Source organism: Artemia franciscana, chromosome 13 (assembly GCF_032884065.1).
Source record: "Artemia franciscana chromosome 13, ASM3288406v1, whole genome shotgun sequence".
In the NCBI taxonomy this organism is placed as follows: Eukaryota; Metazoa; Arthropoda; class Branchiopoda; order Anostraca; family Artemiidae; genus Artemia; species Artemia franciscana.
The window spans coordinates 42,231,291-42,253,396 of record NC_088875.1 but is presented as its reverse complement, the minus strand read 5'-3'; the positions used below and the strand labels follow the sequence as shown (position 1 = coordinate 42,253,396).

Genomic DNA, 22,106 nt, shown 5'->3' with positions numbered 1-22,106 from the left:
CCCCCCTCCAACTACCCCAAAGAGAGCAGATTCGTTCCGGCTATGTCAATCATGTATCTAGGACTTGTGCTTATTTTTTCCTCCAAGTTTTAGGTTTCCCTCTCATAACTCCCCCCCCCCCAATGTCACCAGATCCGGTTGGGACTTAAAATAAGAGCTCCGAGACACGATATCCTTCTAACTATCAAATTTCATTGAGATCCAATCACCCATTCGTAAGTTAAAACACCTCGTTTTTTTCTAATTTTCAGAATGAACCCCTAACTACCCCGAAGAGAGCGGATCTGTTCCGGTTATGTCAATCATGTATCTAGGAGTTGTGCTTATTTTTCCCACCAAGTTTCATCCCGATCCCTCCACTCTAAGTGTTTTCCAAGATTTTAGGTTTCCCCCTCCCAGCTCCCCCCATGTCACCAAATCTGGTCGGGATTTAAAATAACAGCTCTGAGACACGATATCCTTCCAAACATCAAATTTCATTAAGATCTGAACAACCGTTCGTAAGTTAAAATTACTTTCATTTTTCTATTTTTCCAAATTAACGGGCTCCCCACTCCCCCGTCCCAGATGGTCAAATCAGAAAAATGACTATTTCTAATTTAATCTTGTCCGGTCTCTGATACGCCTGCCAAATTTCATCGTCCCAGCTTACCTGGAAGTCCCTAAACTAACAAAACCAGGACCGACACACCGACAGACCGACAGAATTTGCAATTGCTATATGTTACTTGGTTAATACCAAGTGCCATAAAAACCAAAGAAGAAGGAAAAATGGACATATCGTTTCAAAAGTACAGCTTCCTTAAACTTTGCTTATCAATGCTTCTCCTGAAGAAATAAGAAAAGGATTACTTTGACCAAATTAAATGTTCCATAAAGTCTAATAAGTCATAAAACCCATAATAGCCCATAAAGCCAGAGAATATGAAGAGTTGCTAATGTAAAAACTAATAATTTGTTCGTAAACATTTAAACCTTTCTCTCGAAACATTTACAGCTAAAATATTAACTCTCCGTTCGATTTATTAGTCACATTTCTACTCAAAATCAAAACAGAAAGAAAAGTTGATGGATCGTCTTAGATGTGTAACTGTATAAGTTACTTAGGCACCACTTATTAACAAAATTAAACAAATCAATAGAAGAACATAAAGGTCCATAAAAAACAGAATAGTGACTGCTGACGCAGAAACAAAAAAATGTTTAGTAGGCTATATTTCAAGATAAGTGTTTTTCTTGAAATGTTTAGAGCAAAAATACTGGAACTGTTGATCTTCATATATCGCTCTTGTTTGTTTGTCCGCATTGTTCTTATTTCTCAAGCTGTCCAGAAGTTTCAAGCTTTAAAAAAATGATTCAGGTATTCTCCTTTAAGTTGCAATTAATGGACTTTTGACATTTATTCTTTTTTATTGCCATTTTTTGGAAGGCTAAAAAAGACGCTCCGTGCTATACAGTAAAAACTCGACAATAACAGTAATAAACGTAACTTTGATCGATGTGTGTCGAAGCAAATCGGTGTGTAGAAGTTTCAACCTGTAGTAAAGCTTGACTTTACTACAAGTGTATCAAAGTAACATCTAAAGTATAGACTTTAATATAAGGTATAAATACAACATATATAATAGTACAAAGTGTTAATATAATTTAAAGTATAAAGAATATACTTTTCACTGAAGTTTAAATTTTGTCCCATTTCTTTAAAAACGATACCTGAAACACAAGGGTCATTTAATTGGAACAATTAGTTACTTTCTTTTAAAGTGCCAAAAACCTTTAGCGTTAAGAGCGAGTTGTTGAGAAGGGGGCAACCCTCCTCACATACGTAGTAATTTCTATTCGTTTCAAGTTTTAATGGTGCTCATTACTTTCAGCTAAAAAAGCTCTTTTTTTTAATGTCCCATAATATGGATACAACACTATCTTAACCAATATTACTGAAAAATAAACGAATGGGGATTGACTTTATAATATATATATATATATACTTATATTCATTATTGAAAGCCTTAAAAATATTGGATTTAATAACCTAAAAAAAAAGATAAAACATTTAAAATGTGGTTTGTTTTCAGTAAAATACAAATTATATTTTGGTTTTCAGAAGGCCTCAGTCCTACTCCTCTTAAATATCCTCACTGTTTCTTGAAACATTGCTGCGGCGTTTTATTGACAATCAGCATGTGCAAAATGCCTATTGATATAGTTATAAGGCAACATAAGCCTTCCGTCAAAGTTTCATTTTACACCATATTCCAGTCCTATCCTGCCTGACTATCTTGGCGACCCGGTTCAAAATGAAGGATTTTAATTTATTCAGTACCTTTTGGTTGGTTCAAAATCCCCCTCAACATGCACTGAAAGCTTCCCCTTAGTAATCCAAACAGTTTTTGGGATGTAAATGTCACGTACTTTAAATAATCTGTATCAAAATAATGTATTTCGATTTAGTTCAACATCCTCCTCAACATTCCGTGACAATTTTACTGCGATAACTTTAGTTTCATTAGTACTAGTAGTAACTGATAGTAGTCGTAGTTGCAGTTTCAGCAGCGGTAGTACCAGCTGTAGTAGTAATAGTAATGTAGTAGTAATAGTCATGGCAGCATGTGTTTAGTAGTAGTCGCACTTACAGATGCAGTAGTAGTAGTACCAGTTGTAGCAGTAGTAGTTTGCCCTTAGTGGCTTTTTGTTAGCTCAGCATCCCCCTTTACATACCCTAAAAGTTTTAACTTAATACCCTAGACCATGGGTTGGAAACCTGCAGGCCGCTTGTCACTCACTAGGCGTCTCGGTGGAGCCCGCAAGATCCTCGCCGCAACTCACTTGATGGACCATATTACACACCAGACCAATAAACAACAGAGTGAAAGGAGCGCCATCTAAGAATTCTCCAAGAAAATCCTTAAATGCCAATAAGCACAGTTAGCTTAACGCTCAACCATCCAGACCAATTATTTTGGTATTTTACCATTTTTATCTTTCAGGGAACCTGACACAAAATGTTTGGAAAATACCTCCTCAAAAATATTTTGCCTTTAGATTTTCTTTGTCTATTCTTTTTAGTTTATTAGAATTTAAAGCTTGTGGTACCTAACGATAGCCCAATTATCTGGTCATGTTGCGTAGCCATCTTGTTGCAAAATATTCAGAAGAAAGAAAAATAACGCTGGATTTTATAGATGATTGTCATCTGGCATAAAGTAGAACAGGAAAAAATGATACTCAGTGGGACATATCCCAGTATATACCAGATGATACCCATCTACGAAACAAAGGGTAGTTTTTTCACTTTTTGTCACTATTTGGAGAAGCTACGTCTAGATGAGGTTTTAACATGGTTGTTAGGAGTTAGTATTTGGGATTGACATGCAAATTGGGGCTATTGAGAAGAAAAAATGTTAAAAAACCATTCTTACTTCTTAAAATATAGAAAAATTGTAGTTAACACGGTTTTGACGGTACCCTCTCAAATATTTCACCCTATGTTTCTCTTTTTTAACATAATACTCGTAAACTGACTAAACCAAGATGAAATCATGACAGGAAGAAAAGCCATGCGAAGTGTAAAATTTGATTATATATTTTCAAATTAGTGAGAGGGGGGATAAAAAAAATGAATGGGTTAAAAATCAACTAAAATCTGAAATTTTATTTGAATTTTTAATATGAGAATAAGTTTCGTTTCTTTTACAGGAGCACTTTGAGAATGTTCTGGTGGGACAAGATTTATGGCGAGATTAGGGAACATTCCCTCATAGTTTTACTATGATATCTTTAGTTTCATTAGTACTAGCAGTAATTGATAGTTGTCGTAGTTGCAGTTTCATTAGCAGTAGTAGTTGTTGTAGTATTAATAGCAAAAGTAATAGTCGTAGTAGCGTGCTCTTAGTAGTAGTCGCACTTACAGATGCAATAGCAGTACTACCAGTTGTAGTGGTAGTAGCTTGCCCTTAATGGCTTTTGGTTAGCTCAGCATCCCCCTTAACATACCCTGAAAGTTTTAACTTAATACTCTAGACCATGGGCTGGAAACCTGAAAGTTCCATTAATTGGTTGTGGTTTTAGTAGTTCTTAGTAGTAGTCGCAGTGTCAGGTGTAGTAGCAGTAGTACCGGTTGTAGTAATATTAGCTTGCCCTTAGTGGCTTTTGGTTGGTTCAGCATCCCCCTTAAGATACCCTGAAAGTTTTAACTTAATATCCTAGACCATGGGTTGGAAACATGCAGGTCGGATGCATGGAGAGGGGGAGGGGAATTCTGGCATGATTGAAACAGATCGGAAATAAAATGAAAAAAGAAGTGTTTTCAAATGAAAGTAAAAAAAAATTTCGAGGGGAGTTTTCAAAGAGGAGGAATTGTACAGGGGAGGAGGATTTAGCGTGGGAAGAAATTTTCGTTGGGGGAATTTTCCGAAGATGGGGAAGGAGGATTTAGGGGCATAATGTGAAAAATGACAAGAAATAAAATATAAAAAACAAATGTTTTAAACTGAAAGTAAAGAGCAACATTAAAACTTGAAATAAACAGAAACTTTCCATGGATGAGGTGGCCTGCTCCCTAGTCAATCCCTTGAACGTTACGGTAAAATTTTTAGAGCATTAAAAATTTCCGTGGGCGAAGGGGGCATTATCCGGAGGAGATTTTCCACGGTGTGAATTTTTCAGGTCATTATTTATTTCAGGGGGGGTCCCACGGGTCAAACTCCAGCTCCCATTCCCATTACTTTGTGTGAAACACCAGCCAAAAACGAGGAAATTCACGCTACAGTAATGTCTTGAATTGAAACTCTCAGGGCAAACTGAGGAGGATGTTCAACTGATCAAATGGAAATATGTGCTTACTTTTGGCAGCTACTATTACTCCTACTACTACTTCTATGACTTTTACTACTACAAAGGCTTAGGTCGTGAGGAGGAAAATTTCAGGGAATATTGAGGGAAAATTTGAACTGAATCAAACACATTCGGTGCATGAAGGTTGTCAAAAGGGTGTATGTCGGAATGGCTGAAGGTATTTAGATGGAACTTTCAGGGAATGATGAGGGGTATGAAAAATTACTCAAAAGGAAATTTTTACACGCTACTACTGCAACTCCTATCACTACTACTACTTCTATAGTGACTACTGCTAAAGCTACTGCTAAGGGTTTTAAAGTGGAAACTTCAGGAAATGTTGAGGGGGGGAGTTTAACAAAAAAAACACACTTTGTGCATATAGGTTGTCAAAAGTGCGTATCAGTAATGTCTTACAAAAGCTTAAAGCATTGAATAGAAACTTCCAGGGCATGATGAGAGGGGTGTTCAACTGACCAAAAGGCAATGTGAGCACGATGCTACTGCTACCAAAGTTATTACTACTGGAAATATTACCAATACTACTAATATTCCTACTACTATATCTGTGACTACTACTACCACTAAGGCTAAGGACACGAAATGAAAAACTAAAGAGATATTAAGGCAAGAGTTTAAATAAATTAAAGCACACTGAATTACAGTTGTTAAAGGGGCGTACAACATCTTAGGAACGGCTTGGAGCATGAATTCGAACCTTTCAGGGCTTGTTGTGGTGGATGCTGAACTAACCAAAAGGCAATATTTGCATGCTACTAATTCCGCTGCTACTGCTACTAAAGCTAAGGATATTAAACAGAAACTCTCAGTAAAAGGTTGAGAGAATGTTGTACTAAATCAAAACGCACTATGTGCATGTAGAGTGTTACAAGGATGTATCAGCAATGTCTCAGGAACTGTTTAGGGTATGCAGTTGAAATTTTCAGTATGTGTCAAGGGCTGAAAAACACAGTAGGTGCTATGTGCATACTGTTACTAATGTTACTACTGATACTACCACTATTGTTACTGCTTAGACCAAGGGTAATAAGGTGGATGAAACTTTCAGGAATCTTTTCTAGAACTGACTTCAGATTTGAGAAGAACTGTCCAATATTAACCCTGTGATAGCTCGTTGCTTGACCCAAGCTTGAGGGTTCAAGCATGTGTAGTGACAATTGTGGATTTTTAGCTTAGTAGCTTATCACCCACTCTATTTATGTTTGAGCAGTCTTTCTTAAAGTATTGTGAGAAAAAGACAAACTTTACTGTAAAGAGCAAAGGTTGAGAAAGGGGTAGCCCCCCCCCAAACAGAATCATTTCTGTTCGTTTCAAATTCTAATGTTGCTTCTTGCTTTCAGTTGAAACTATTTTTTTCTGAGTGTTTTGTGTTCCGAGGGATTCCGAGAAATTGTTTTGTTGTTTGTTTTAGCGGGGTAGTTGATGCAGTCAAGTCCCATGCAGTGGTAATTGTATTTACAACAATAAAAGGGCGTAATTAGCCAAGTGGTTCAGCATAGTTGGATGGTCTAATGACTATGCCCCTGGGGATGATCTAAGGCAGTGGTACTCAAACTGTGGCACGCATACCCCTTGGAGGTACGCACATTTTTTTTAGGTGCGGCCGGCCAACGAACTCTATGTCTGTCAAAATTATTTATATTTTAGCTATAGTTTACTTAATACATGTAGCTGAGAAGGGTACCTCTTCTTCTAACTGCTACTACAACTGGTATTGTTACTACTACAACTACAGCTAAGACTACTACAACTACTGCGACGGCCACTACTACTAGTACTAATGAAACTAAACGTATTATGATTAAAGTTTCAGAGAATGTTGAACTGAAACGAAACACATTATGTCGATGCAGGTTATTAAAAGGGCGTAATATCTATGTCTCAGGAACAGCTTGGATTACTAACACGGAACTTTTATTGACTGTTGTAGGGGAATTTTGAACCAGCCAAAAGGCACTGAATAAATATAAATTGTTTAAGTGCATCTATGTTGTCTAGATAGCTAGGCAGAAAATCTAAGAACTGGAATACGGTATAAAGTACGAACTTTCATGGAAGGTATATGTTGCTTTGTGACTAAGTCAAAAGGCATTTTGCACACGCTGGTTTTAATAAGAATTTCAGCAATATCTCAAGAACGAATGAAGGTATATACGAGGAATGGGGATGAAGTCTCTTTCAGCCAGAATATAATTTGCGTTTTACTAAAAACAAAACAGCTTTTAAATGTTTTCTCTTTTTTTACTTTAATAAATCCAAATTTTTTAAGATTTTCAAGAATGAATATCAGTATATATATTAAACTGTAAATCCACATTCGTTTGTTTTTTCAATAATGTTGGTTATGATTGCCTGAGGACAAGACACCATGCAGCCCTCTGACAACTAAAGAAGTATGTGGCCAAGAGGCTGAGATAGTCAAGCTATTAACCTACCTTGGTTCAATTGTCTGCTCAAACGGATATCTAATTGCAGAGGTATCAGCAAGGGTGGGAAAGGCGAGCACCTTTTTTTGACACCCGCTGAGAAAAATATTCCACAAACCCCAGATCAGCCGTCTCACGAAAGCTCGAATCTAATGTGCCACGGTAACAAGGGTTATGTTGTACTCTTCAGAGACTTGGACCTTGACTCAGTCGCAGATGATGAAGGTAGATTCTGCCCAGAAAAACACCTCCGCAAAATCCAACTCATTAGGTGGCTTGAAAAGGAACGGAAGAAGAATATCCTCCGGTCTTTTAAATTACCACCCTTGTCTGAACAGCTTGAGTACCGGTCGCTGCATTAGTACGGTCATTTACTTTGCCAACCCACTGCAAAACCTGCCCGACTTATATTCGACTTCGATCCAACTTCAAACGGCTGGAAAAGCCCCAGATTCTTTGCAATCGACTCAAAGCGTGGGGCATTGACTCCAGTAAAGCTCCCTACCACGCCCAAAAAACATGCCACTCTGGAGATGACAAACGGTGCTGACGTCTGGTTCTCTCTACGAAGGCGTCGCAGCCGAGTAAGAGCTTTAATTAAGTAAGTAAGTAAGTAAGTCGGCTATGATAGATTTTTTCGATATTATGAAATAAGAACACAGCTCGAAATAAGGATTGTTTTTGATTAAGTACAAATTGTAATCTAGTCTTTATATAGGGCGTCAGTGAGACTATCCTTAGTTTGTGCTCATTCAAGCTTGACTAGGCTGCTTATGGTAATGTCTATTCGTATTTGACTTCATTTATTTATTTATCGTGATATAAGGTAATCTTACGCTTGAAAAATCACTGAACTTTACTTTTGATAATCTTTGGTTTAATTTACCCTTTGCTTTTCTTTTAAAATATTCTTTTGTGGAAAAAGTATTTTTAGATTAGTATATATATAGGCTATATACATTATAAACATCGGAACAAGCTTTCATAAATTTTTATTGCTGTTAAAATCCCTGTCTTGTGCATATATTTCCTCCTACATATTAAAGCCTATCCATCTAAATACAACTTCCCTAAATGTAAATTAAATAAAAAACAAGTTTTTTCAACTGAAGATAAGGAGAAACATTATAATTTAAAACGAACAGAAATTATTACACGTATGAAGGGGATTTCCCCCTCCTCAACAACTCGCTCTTTCAGCAAAAGTTTTTTTTAGCGCTTTTAAAAAAAGCTTCAAACTGTTCTAATTAAAATACCCTTGTGTTTTAGGAGTCGCCCTTCAAGAACTGCGACAAAATTCAAAGTTTAGTGTAAAGAGCGAGGTGTTGAGGAGGGGGCAATCCCCTTCAAATACGTAATAATTTCATTTCGTTTTAACTTTTAATAAAACATCTCAGCAATATCGCAAAATGACTGTGGGTATATAAGAGAAGTAGGGATGAAGCCTTCTAAAGACCAGAGCATAACTTAAATTTTACTGAAAGCAAAACACATTTTAAATATTTTTTTTTTTAGTTTAATAAATCCGAAATTTTTAAGACTTTCAGGAATAAATATCAGTATGTATATTAAACTGTTGATCCCCATTCGTTTATTTTTTTCAGTAATCTTTGTCATGATCGTGTATTTTTTTGATAATATGAGAATCAAGAAGGATTAATTCCAATAAACTGCAAATTATACTCCGTTCTATATAGGAAAGGGGGCGTCAGCCCTACTGTTCTTAGTTTCTGCTTGAATCAAATCTGACTCGGTTGCTTACGGTAAATTTTGCTTGGGTATTATTTATTTATTGATTGTGATTTATGGTATTTCTTACGTTGAAATATTACTATGATCTAAATTGATCTTCCCTGATTCTAACTTACTTTTACTGAGTCAATATCTATTGTTTTTTCTCCCAAGTTCAACTGGATTGGGAAAGAGTGAACCTATGTGTCAAAGTCTATCCATAAAAGTACATTTCTTTGTCAAAGCTCTCATAAACCGAGTTCGTTATCGTAGTGCTCAAGCAGTGGCGTTACTATTATTCGTAGGATCCGTTTCAACAATTCAGCGAGAACAAAACAGATGAATAGCCTTAAGCAGTCAAACAGATTTATCCGAAATGAACAAACACACATGAAATTTCTGCCACTGAAGCTTAAAAGCCAGTGAGGTAAGTCCTCATCAGAATTTGTTTCTACCATTGCAACACTGTCGGCCACTATAGCACGAATTGCCTAAGTAAAGATGTTGGAAAACATGGCCAAAAACAAGAACAGTGTTGACATTACTTGTTTTAACTGTAATAAATGTGGACATTTTGTATCAGATTAGCTTTTTTATCAGATTAGATTTTTTATCTGCGAAAATGAAGATCACGGCAATAACTAAAAAACAAGGACGATGGGCCCAAGGGAAAACAGGACAATCCAATAAATGATCGATATCACTAGAGAAAGCCGACATAAACTATGAAAGTGAAGGGGAAGCAGTATGCTACTATAGAGCAAATCATAATGTCTGACGGCTCAGGTCAGAAGATAAATCACCGATAAAGAGGGAAATTCGGTGAAAAAGGAATTAAAACTAAGTGTTGAATTTACTCTTGCAGTAGATATTTTTCTAGGGGGAGACTTCTGAAATATCAGAAAGAAAATTCTGATAAAGAAATATCAATCAAAGCCATGGTGGGTGTCAACCCTACTTTTCTTTGTAATTTTTTTTTGGAAAAGTTTCATTGCAGTATTCTATTTTGATACACCGAGAATCAGATGGATCTGGTGCTGAGACATTTCACCATTTGCCAGTGTGCTCGAGAATGCGGAATTTTCAAAGAGTGTGGATAACTTATTAGAGTGGTAACTGCCACTAGTATTGGAGAAAACATCAGCGCCATCTAGCGTTTTGCGTCACTTGGCATTTTTTCAAGCTTGTAATCGTTGCTCTCTCAGGAACTGAGATCAGTATTCCTTGACTGATTTTACCAACTACAAAAATTAAATTAATTATTCTTGTTATAACACTAAAAAAAATGTCACATTTCACCAAACATCGTATATTTCAACAAAGCCAGGAAGGCGTTTTCATCAAAAATTTGTAATTATCAACCGATTAAATTTAACTCTGAAATGAAATTTGTTAATTCTATCTATTGCCCCCCCCCCCACCGAGAGAAGTGCATACTTAAATCCTTGAAATTTTTAGAATCACTTTTGAACCTTTTTCATTCACACGAGATAATTCTGTTTATTAATTCTTTGGCTAATTTTAGCTAGGAAGAATTTTTTTTGTCTTAAAGCCCTAATCTCAGAAATATTATCATGGAGAAAAAATCTTTTAGTTATATGAGCAAAGAAAATTCAATTTTGAGTGGTAAGTTACCAAATCGATTATTTCGATAAAACAGACATCGGAGAAATGTTTGAATATGATCTGCTTCCATATAGTCAAGAACTAACTACGAACCAATTCGGGTTTCAACCTCGTATTGGGTGCCAGCATGTACATAAGGTTTTAGCCTGAATTTTTAATTATGCCCAGTCCAACGGTTATGAATTACATATTTGCGCTTTGTATTTGTCTAAAGATTTCCATAGTATTTTCCAGACACAAGTGTGGCACTATTTGTCAGAGTTTTGAATGACCTCTTCTGTCATACATGTGCTTAAATTCTGGTATAGTAATTAGTTTCTTTGTTTAAAATCTGATATAGGATACTACGGTAATACGCCAGTGCAATTTGGAGTACGGCAGAGTGGAGTGTTATCCCCATATCTATTTAGTGCTTGCATTCGAAATCTGTTATGAGGAATCAAACCTTTGTATTTTTATAATTTATCTTATGTGTCTTATATTTCGTAGACGAACGACCTACTATTTTTAAGCCGAACCAACTTTATTTTGTCATTATTTGTGCAACATATTTATATGATGTCTCAGGATGTTGGTCTGCTTTTGAATGTTGATAAATGCGAGTTTAGTTTTTAATCCCAAATCATTAGCTCATAATTTTTCCTGTGGATCCTCAGTAATTAGAACTCATGTTGCGAGTTTACGGTGGTTAGGGATTAGTATTTATTCTACATGGATTAGTGTGGGGTTGCTTGGTAAGTATACCTTCGAAACAGACTGATATAGATAGAATTAAAATTGACAATAACTGCTTATTGTGTTTTTTGTTTTGGGATTACGATATTGTGTTGTTTTATTGTGAATGATTATTTATGTATTTATTTTTCGGTACATTGTTTCACCCTTTTTGCTTATGATAGGTTATAATTGTTTTTTTGTTTTTTTTCTTCTAGTGTATTTTTTTTTTCTTTTTTGTTATTAGTATACCCTCGCAAGCAAAGCTTTTGGTGTGCTACCGATTGATTTTGTCTCTTTTTTTTAATAAATTGCTATTACTGCTACAGCACTCGCTTTTTTCGACTTCAGGTTCTGAGAGATCTTAAAGAAAATTGCAGATTGAATATGAAAAAAATTGTGCCTAACCGTGGAAAACATTCACGCCAAGCTTTAGCTAAAATGTATTCCACATAGTGTGACCTTTCTGTCTTGTTTTTAAGTGGAATGTATTCATTATGGACCAAGAATGATTTGTGCTAGAACCATATTGTTTATTTTAGATATTGCAAATTTTTACTATACCTTTCCACTTTGTATCGTAGTACACGTATTATTGAAAGGTATGTTGCTAAAAACATTATCCAATCGTTTGAGTTGCTTATTGCTTGTTTAAAAAGATATGCCTATGCCTCCCTAGGCACAAACTATAATATTATCCTTGTGTTTTTGTCTGTGATTAAGGTTTAAGTTATCTATGCTTCTGTGTATTTGATTTTTTCTTCCTTTTTAGTGTAATTTACTCCGTTTGTTTTGTATAAAGGTGGGTTATAAATAAATTACTATTATCATCATTATTAACTAGCCGGATCCAAAAATATTTTTTTATTTCTTTCACCTTCCTTGCCTGTTATATAAGACATTTGAGGGAATCAGTACTTTCATTTCAATTTCTGACTTCAAAAGGGAACAAAAAGTTTTGGTAGCATTTACCGAAGACAAAGTTATTTGGATTTGGTAAATCCAAATTGATATTTACCGAATGGAAGATATTAACCAAAGGAAAAAACAAACATTGGCATTCGAAGCTGCGTAGTCCATGAAATAAAAAATTCACCTTTTCATTTCAGCAAACCCTGTACAACAAATAAAATATAATACGTAAGCGCATTCAAAGGTAAGCTCAGTATTATAAAGTAAGAAATTATATTTTATAAAACTGAATTTTGGCCAAACTCCTGATTTTTTTTAATGTCCATGAATATTTGAAAGAAAATTCATGGTCTAAAAATTGAGATAGAGACAAAGAATTTGAATGAAAAACTTTATTTTGTAGAACAGAAGAACAAACATCCAATATAATTTACTATCTAGGCTTATATCAAGCAGATGTAGAATATATATATATGTGTATATATATATATATATATATATATATATATATATATATATATATATATATATATATATATATATATATATGTATATATATATATATAAATATATATATATATATATATATATATATATATATATATATATATATATATATATATATATATATATATATATATATATATATATATATGTATATATCTATATATATAAAAATAAGTTGTCTGTCTGTCTGTGGATCTGTGGATCAGGTGACGTCATGTTTCGGCTGACGTCATGAAATTAGTTGCCGTCATTTTTGCTTTGAAGGTGACGTCATTCAAGTTATATAAGACATATGTTCGCGTAGAAATCTATTAATTTTTAAGTTTACAATGACTGATGAAGATGCTCAAAGAGTCTATGGGCACACGTAAAAACATTAAAGTTAACTACAAATATGCGTGTCCGATTGCAAAACGATGACTCTGGTCAAACATTTTCAGATCAATTGCTGGCAATGGGAAACGGAAAGCTCCCAGTAGACTCAATTTCAGGACGTATACAACTACCTGCTGATTTCTGTAATTTAGTGACGTCCAAAAATGAATTGATTGAAAAAGTATTTCCGAATATTCTAAAAAATTATAAAAATAATAAATGGCTAAGTGAAAGAGCGATTCTCGCACCCAAAAATATAGACGTCCACGAAATCAACAATAATGTTTTGACCAAGATTCAAGACCAGGCAGTCCTTTACAAGTCAGTCGACACAGTTTTGGAACCAAATGAAGCGGTTAATTATCCATCTGAATTTTTAAATTCCATAGATCTTTCAGGGTTTCCACCACACGTGCTACAACTAAAAATAGGCGTACCAATAATACTTTTAAGAAATATAAACCCACCAAAGCTTTGCAATGGCACTCGACTTGCCGTAAAAAAAACAATGGAAAACCTAATAGAGGCCACAATCCTGACAGGGACTTTTGAGGGTGAGGCTGTTCTTATTCCTCGCATTCCCGTGATTCCAACGGATCTGCCTTTTCAATTTAAAAGATTGCAATTCCCAATTCGATTAGCATTTGCAATCACCATTAACAAAGCTCAAGGTCAATCATTAAAAAAATGTGGTATTGATCTTAATACTGATTGTTTTTCCCATGGACAATTGTACGTTGCATGTTCGAGGGTCGGTAAACCTGACAATCTATTTATATGCAGCGAGAATTGGACAGCGAAGAATGTTGTATATTCGCAAGTTTTACGCAGTTAATTTGTATTTCGGAACCAAATGAAGCGGTTAATTATCCATCTGAATTTTTAAATTCCATAGATCCTTCAGGGTTTCCACCACACGTGCTACAACTAAAAATAGGCGTACCAATAATACTTTTAAGAAATATCAACCCACCAAAGCTTTGCAATGGCACGCGACTTGCCGTAAAAAAAACAATGGAAAACCTAATAGAGGCCACAATCTTGACAGGGCCTTATGAGGGTGAGGCTGTTCTTATTCCTCGCATTCCCATGATTCCAACGGATCTGCTTTTTCAATTTAAAAGATTGCAACACAGACAATGGGACAGCGAAGACTGTTGTATATTCACAAGTTTTACGTAGTTAATTTGTATTGTATCTATCTATCTATCTATCTATATAAAAACGAGTTGTGTGTATGCATGTTTGTTTGTTTGTAAAAAGAGCGTTTGCATATGACGTCATTATTAGTACATACGGCTTTGTATATGGACAGACAATGGGAAAGCCAAGAATGTTGTATATTCGCAATTTTTACGTAGTTTGAAACACATATATAAATCTATCTATATTCACAGGTGGGCCACAGGGACACAACTACAATGTCGCGTAACTAATATGGCGCGTAACGACTTACGCGCGCGGGGGGGCTTGGGGGGGCGCGAAGCACTCCACCAACTAGGTGTTGGGGTGGCGCGAAGCGCCACCCCAACAGCTAGTATATATATATGTATATATATATATATATATATATATATATATATATATATATATATATATATATATATATATATATATATATATATATATATACTAGCTGTTGGGGTGGCGCTTCGCGCCACCCCAACACCTAGTTGGTGGGGGCGCTTCGCGCCCCCCCCAAGCCCCCCCGCGCGCGTAAGTCGTTACGCGCCATAATAGTTACGCGCCATTGTAGTTGTGTCCCTATGTCCCACCTGTGAATATAGATATATATATATATATATGGTTTTAACTACGTAAAACTTGCGAATATACAACATCCTTTGCTGTCCCATTGTCTTTGCATATAAATAGATTGTCAGGTTTACCGACTCTTGAACATGCAACATATAATGGTCCATGGGAAAACAATCTGTATTCAGATCTATACCTCATGATTCTAATGATTGCCCTTGAGCTTTGTTGATGGTGATTGCTAATCGACCATTCCCTGTCCCGGTGTCCCGGTCGTCATTTACATCCCCCTGTTTCCCCCGGTGTCCCCGTTGTAGTTGTGTCCCTGTGTCCCGGTCGTCATTTATATTCCCTGTGTCCCGGGTCCCGGTCATCATTTGTATCCCGGTGTCCCGGTCTGTATATACATTCGTTTTTTAGTTTTGTTTTTCTCCTTTATTTTTTTCCTTTTTTTTTCTTTTTTAGCTTATTTAGATTTTTAGATTTTTTAGTTTTTTTTATTAGTTTTTAGTTTTTATTTCTTTTTAGTTTTTTTGTCCCGGTCGTCATTTATATCCCCCTGTTTCCCCCGGTGTCCCCGTTGTAGTTGTGTCCCTGTGTCCCGGTCGTTATTTATATTCCCTGTGTCCCGGTCGTCATTTGTATCCCGGTGTACCGGTCTGTATATACATTCGTTTTTTAGTTTTGTTTTTCTCCTTTATTTTTTTCCTTTTTTTTTCTTTTTTAGTTTATTTAGATTTTTAGATTTTTTAGTTTTTTTATTAGTTTTTAGTTTTTTTTTCTTTTTAGTTTTTTTGTAGTTTTTACCTTCTTTTTAGTTTTGTTAATTTTTTTTTTTACTTGTGTCCTGGTCGTCATTTATACTCCCTGTGTCCCGGTGCTTTGTTGATTGCTAATCGAACATTCCTTTTGTCCTGGTCGCTTTCTCTTTGAGTGTCGTCATTTATTTTTTTCTTTTTTAGTTCTTTTAGTTTTTACCTTTTTTAGTTTTTTTTTAGTTTTTAGTTTTTTTAGTTTTTTACCTTTTTTTAGTTTTTTTAGTTTTTTTAGTTTTTTAGCTTTTTTATTTTTTTTATTAGTTTTTAGTTTTTTTGTAGTTTTTGCCTTTTTTTTTAGTTTTTTTAGTTTTTTAGCTTTTTTATTAGTTTTTAGTTTTTTTTGTAGTTTTTGCCTTTTTTTAGTTTTTTTAGTTTTTTAGCTTTTTTATTTTTTTTATTAGTTTTTAGTTTTTTTTGTAGTTTTTGCCTTTTTTTTAGTTTTTTCAGTTTTGACGTCACCTGATCCAGTTTTTTCAGGTGACGTCACCTGATCCACGATCCACAGATCCACAGACAACTTATTTTTATATATATAGATAGTTTTTTTTTTTTACTTATGTCCTGGTCGTCATTTATACTCCCTGTGTCCCGGTGCTTTGTTGATTGCTAATCGAACATTCCTTTTGTCCTGGTCGCTTTCTCTTTGAGTGTCGTCATTTATTAGTTTTTTCCTTTTTTTTTAGTTTTTTATTGGTTTTTACCTTTATTTTAGCTTATTTTTCAGTTTTTTCCTTTTTTTTAGTTTTTTTTTATTTTTTATTTTTTTTAGTTTTTTACCTTTTTTTAGTTTTTTTAGTTTTTTTAGTTTTTTAGCTTTTTTACTTTTTTTATTAGTTTTTAGTTTTTTTTTGTAGTTTTTGCCTTTTTTTAGTTTTTTCAGTTTTTTTTTTAGTTTTTTATTGGTTTTTACCTTTATAGTTTTTTTAGTTTTTTAGCTTTTTTATTTTTTTTATTAGTTTTTAGTTTTTTTTGTAGTTTTTGCCTTTTTTTAGTTTTTTCAGTTTTAACGTCACCTAATCCAGTTTTTTCAGGTGACGTCACCTGACACATCCATCCATCCATCCATCCACAGACAACTTATTTTTATATATATAGATATATATATATGGAAAATATATAAAGGAAAAATTGCGAAAAATTGCAAAATTCTTAAGAAATTAGCTGTCTGGAAAAAAAATTATAATCCAAATCTTAACATTTTACCTTGTAAGATTGAGGTTACAATCTTAACCTCAATTGGGATAAAATCAAAATTAGCACTGTAAAACACTGAAATTCTAACTTATATATATATATATATATATATATATATATATATATATATATATATATATATATATATATATATATATATATATATATATATATATATCTATATAAAAATAAGTTGTCTGTCTGTCTGTGGATGTGTGGATGGATGTGTCAGGTGACGTCACCTGAAAAAACTGGATTAGGTGACGTCAAAACTGAAAAAACTAAAAAAAGGCAAAAACTACAAAAAAAACTAAAAACTAATAAAAAAAATAAAAAAGCTAAAAAACTAAAAAAACTAAAAAGGTAAAAACCAATAAAAAACTAAAAAAAAAACTGAAAAAACTAAAAAAAGGCAAAAACTACAAAAAAAAACTAAAAACTAATAAAAAAAGTAAAAAAGCTAAAAAACTAAAAAAACTAAAAAAACTAAAAAAAGGTAAAAAACTAAAAAAAATAAAAAATAAAAAAAAACTAAAAAAAAGGAAAAAACTGAAAAATAAGCTAAAATAAAGGTAAAAACCAATAAAAAACTAAAAAAAAAGGAAAAAACTAATAAATGACGACACTCAAAGAGAAAGCGACCAGGACAAAAGGAATGTTCGATTAGCAATCAACAAAGCACCGGGACACAGGGAGTATAAATGACGACCAGGACATAAGTAAAAAAAAAAACTATCTATATATATAAAAATAAGTTGTCTGTGGATCTGTGGATCGTGGATCAGGTGACGTCACCTGAAAAAACTGGATCAGGTGACGTCAAAACTGAAAAAACTAAAAAAAGGCAAAAACTACAAAAAAAAACTAAAAACTAATAAAAAAAATAAAAAAGCTAAAAAACTAAAAAAACTAAAAAAAGGCAAAAACTACAAAAAAAACTAAAAACTAATAAAAAAGCTAAAAAACTAAAAAAACTAAAAAAAAGGCAAAAACTACAAAAAAACTAAAAACTAATAAAAAAAATAAAAAAGCTAAAAAACTAAAAAAACTAAAAAAAGGTAAAAAACTAAAAAATAAATAACGACCGGGACACAGGGACACAACTACAACGGGGACACCGGGGGAAACAGGGGGATATAAATGACGACCGGGACAAAAAAACTAAAAAGAAATAAAAACTAAAAACTAATAAAAAAAACTAAAGGGGATAACCTGACAATCTATTTATATGCAAAGACAATGGGACAGCAAAGAATGTTGTATATTCGCAAGTTTTACGTAGTTAAAACCATATATATATATATCTATATTCACAGGTGGGACATAGGGACACAACTACAATGGCGCGTAACTATTATGGCGCGTAACGACTTACGCGCGCGGGGGGGCTTGGGGGGGGCGCGAAGCGCCCCCACCAACTAGGTGTTGGGGTGGCGCGAAGCGCCACCCCAACAGCTAGTATATATATATATATATATATATATATATATATACTAGCTGTTGGGGTGGCGTTTCGCGCCACCCCAACACCTAGTAGGTGGGGGCGCTTCACGACCCCCCCCCCCAAGCCCCCCGGCGCGCGTAAGTCGTTACGCGCCATATTAGTTACGCGCCATTGTAGTTGTGTCCCTGTGTCACACCTGTGAAAACAGATATATATATATATATATATATATATATATATATATATATATATATATATATATATATATATATATTTTGTAAAACACTGAAATTCTAACTTTATATATATATATATATATATATATATATATATATATATATATATATATATATATATATATATATATATATATATATATATATAGGCCAGTGTATTCTCCTGATGAGCCCTTATGTTGGGTGTTACCTCTGAATTATTTGTCTATATTATTTTTTCTATTGTTCGGTAAATGACGACTTATACTTATTGACGACATGACTGCCTGTCCATGGATTATTCTTTATGGTTGATTGTGTGTGGCTATGCTGTTTGACCTGTGTGATTGTATGGATGAGTAGGGTTAAGGCCTCATTCAAGTGCTGGTCTATATTAATCACTAATTTAGGAAAACAGTCTTCCTTTTCTCCTTCTGTCTCTTTTTTTTTTTTTTTTTTTTTTTTTTGTGTGTTTGTGCTGTAGCATTGGTGATTTCTCTTTTCATGATATATATATATATATATATATATATATATATATATATATATATATATATATATATATATATATATATATGTATATATATATATATATATATATATATATATATATATATATATACATACTAGCTGTTGGGGTGGCGCTTCGCGCCACCCCAACACCTAGTTGGTGGGGGCGCTTCGCGCCCCCCCCAAGCCCCCCCGCGCGCGTAAGTCGTTACGCGCCATAATAGTTACGCGCCATTGTAGTTGTGTCCCTATGTCCCACCTGTGAATATAGATATATATATATATATATGGTTTTAACTACGTAAAACTTGCGAATATACAACATTCTTTGCTGTCCCATTGTCTTTGCATATAAATAGATTGTCAGGTTATCCCCCTGTTTCCCCCGGTGTCCCCGTTGTAGTTGTGTCCCTGTGTCCCGGTCGTCATTTATATTCCCTGTGTCCCGGGTCCCGGTCATCATTTGTATCCCGGTGTCCCGGTCTGTATATACATTCGTTTTTTAGTTTTGTTTTTCTCCTTTATTTTTTTCCTTTTTTTTTCTTTTTTAGCTTATTTAGATTTTTAGATTTTTTAGTTTTTTTTATTAGTTTTTAGTTTTTATTTCTTTTTAGTTTTTTTGTCCCGGTCGTCATTTATATCCCCCTGTTTCCCCCGGTGTCCCCGTTGTAGTTGTGTCCCTGTGTCCCGGTCGTTATTTATATTCCCCGTGTCCCGGTCGTCATTTGTATCCCGGTGTACCGGTCTGTATATACATTCGTTTTTTAGTTTTGTTTTTCTCCTTTATTTTTTTCCTTTTTTTTTCTTTTTTAGTTTATTTAGATTTTTAGATTTTTTAGTTTTTTTATTAGTTTTTAGTTTTTTTTTCTTTTTAGTTTTTTTGTAGTTTTTACCTTCTTTTTAGTTTTGTTAATTTTTTTTTTTACTTGTGTCCTGGTCGTCATTTATACTCCCTGTTTCCCGGTGCTTTGTTGATTGCTAATCGAACATTCCTTTTGTCCTGGTCGCTTTCTCTTTGAGTGTCGTCATTTATTTTTTTCTTTTTTAGTTCTTTTAGTTTTTACCTTTTTTAGTTTTTTTTTAGTTTTTAGTTTTTTTAGTTTTTTACCTTTTTTTAGTTTTTTTAGTTTTTTAGCTTTTTTATTTTTTTTATTAGTTTTTAGTTTTTTTGTAGTTTTTGCCTTTTTTTTTAGTTTTTTGTCCTGGTCGCTTTCTCTTTGAGTGTCGTCATTTATTAGTTTTTTCCTTTTTTTTTTTAGTTTTTTATTGGTTTTTACCTTTATTTTAGCTTATTTTTCAGTTTTTTCCTTTTTTTTATTTTTTTTTTATTTTTTATTTTTTTTAGTTTTTTACCTTTTTTTAGTTTTTTTAGTTTTTTTAGTTTTTTAGCTTTTTTACTTTTTTTATTAGTTTTTAGTTTTTTTTGTAGTTTTTGCCTTTTTTTAGTTTTTTCAGTTTTTTTTTTAGTTTTTTATTGGTTTTTACCTTTATAGTTTTTTTAGTTTTTTAGCTTTTTTATTTTTTTTATTAGTTTTTAGTTTTTTTTGTAGTTTTTGCCTTTTTTTAGTTTTTTCAGTTTTGACGTCACCTAATCCAGTTTTTTCAGGTGACGTCACCTGACACATCCATCCACACATCCATCCACACATCCACAGACAGACAACTTATTTTTATATATATAGATATATGTTTTTAACTACGTAAAACTCGCGAATATACAACATTCTTCGCCGTCACATTGTCTGTGCATATAAATAGATTGTCAGGTTTACCGACTCTTGAACATGCAACATGAAATTGTCCATGGGAAAAACAATCCGTATTCAGATCTATACCTCATGATTCTAATGATTGCCCTTGAGCTTTGTTGATGGTGAGTGCTCATCGAACATTCCGTGTGCCGCCGTCGTCATTTATATATACCCCTGTGCTCCCCGGCTTCCCTGTTGTAGTTGTGTCTCTGTGTCCCGGTCCTCATTTGTGTCCCGGTGTCCCAGTCTGTAATTTCTCTTAGAGGGTCCCGGTCGTCATTTATATTCCCTGTGTCCCGGTCGTCATTTGTGTCCCGGTGTCCCGTTCTGTATATACATTCGTTTTTGAATTGGTATAGGATGAAATAAATTTTTGTGTTTTTCCCCTTCTTTTCTTTTTAGTTCTTTTTTAGTTTTTACCTTTTTTTTAGTTTTTTTAGTTTTTTTTTCTTTTTTCTTTTTATTTTTTTTTCGTGCAGCAGCTTCCATTTTGGAAGCTTTTTTTTTAGCAGCTTTTTTTGAGCAGCTTCCTTGGCTGTTGCCATTGTAGGTTCGCGCCACCCTAACACCTAGTTGGTTGGGTTGCTTCGCACCCCCCCCCCAAGCCCCCCCGCGCGCGTAAGTCGTTAAGCCCCATACTAGTTACGTGCCATTGTAGTTGTGTCCCTGTGTCCCACCTGTGAATATATATATATATATATATATATATATATATATATATATATATATATATATATATATATATATATATATATATATATATATATATGTTTTTAACTACGTAAAACTTGCAAATATATAACATTCTTCGCTGTCCCATTGTCTGTGCATATAAATAGATTGTCAGGTTTACCGACTCTTGAACATGCAACATATAATTGTCCATGGGAAAAACAATCCGTATTCAGATCTATACCTCATGATTCTAATGATTGCCCTTGAGATTTGTTGATGGTGATTGCTAATCAAAAATTTCTTGTGTCGCCGTCATCATTTATATATCCCCCTGTGCCCCCGAAGTCCCCGTTGTAGTTGTGTCCCTGTGTCACAACATGAGTCTGTAATTTCTCTGTGTGTCACAGTCTGTAATTTCTCTTTGAGTGTAATTTCTCCGGTCGTCATTTTTATTCCCTGTGTCCCGGTCGTCATTTGTGTCCCGGTATCCCGGTCTGTATATACATTCGTTTTTGAATTGGCCTTTTTTTTAGTTTTTAGTCAATATTTTTTTTTAGTCAATACAACGTTTCCCCGTTGTAGTTGTGCCCCTGTGTCCC

General features: G+C 33.9%; 1 long non-coding RNA gene across 1 annotated transcript; it reads right to left on the bottom strand.

Annotated features, from left to right (window-relative positions):
- Positions 1-15,479: 15,479 nt before the first annotated feature.
- On the bottom strand, positions 15,480-16,824 carry LOC136034956 (uncharacterized). The gene is made up of 2 exons (XR_010619304.1): positions 16,732-16,824; positions 15,480-16,177 (listed from the first exon to the last, which is right to left on the bottom strand). It is a non-coding gene; the product is annotated as an uncharacterized LOC136034956 (long non-coding RNA).
- Between the last annotated feature and the right edge of the window lie 5,282 nt (positions 16,825-22,106).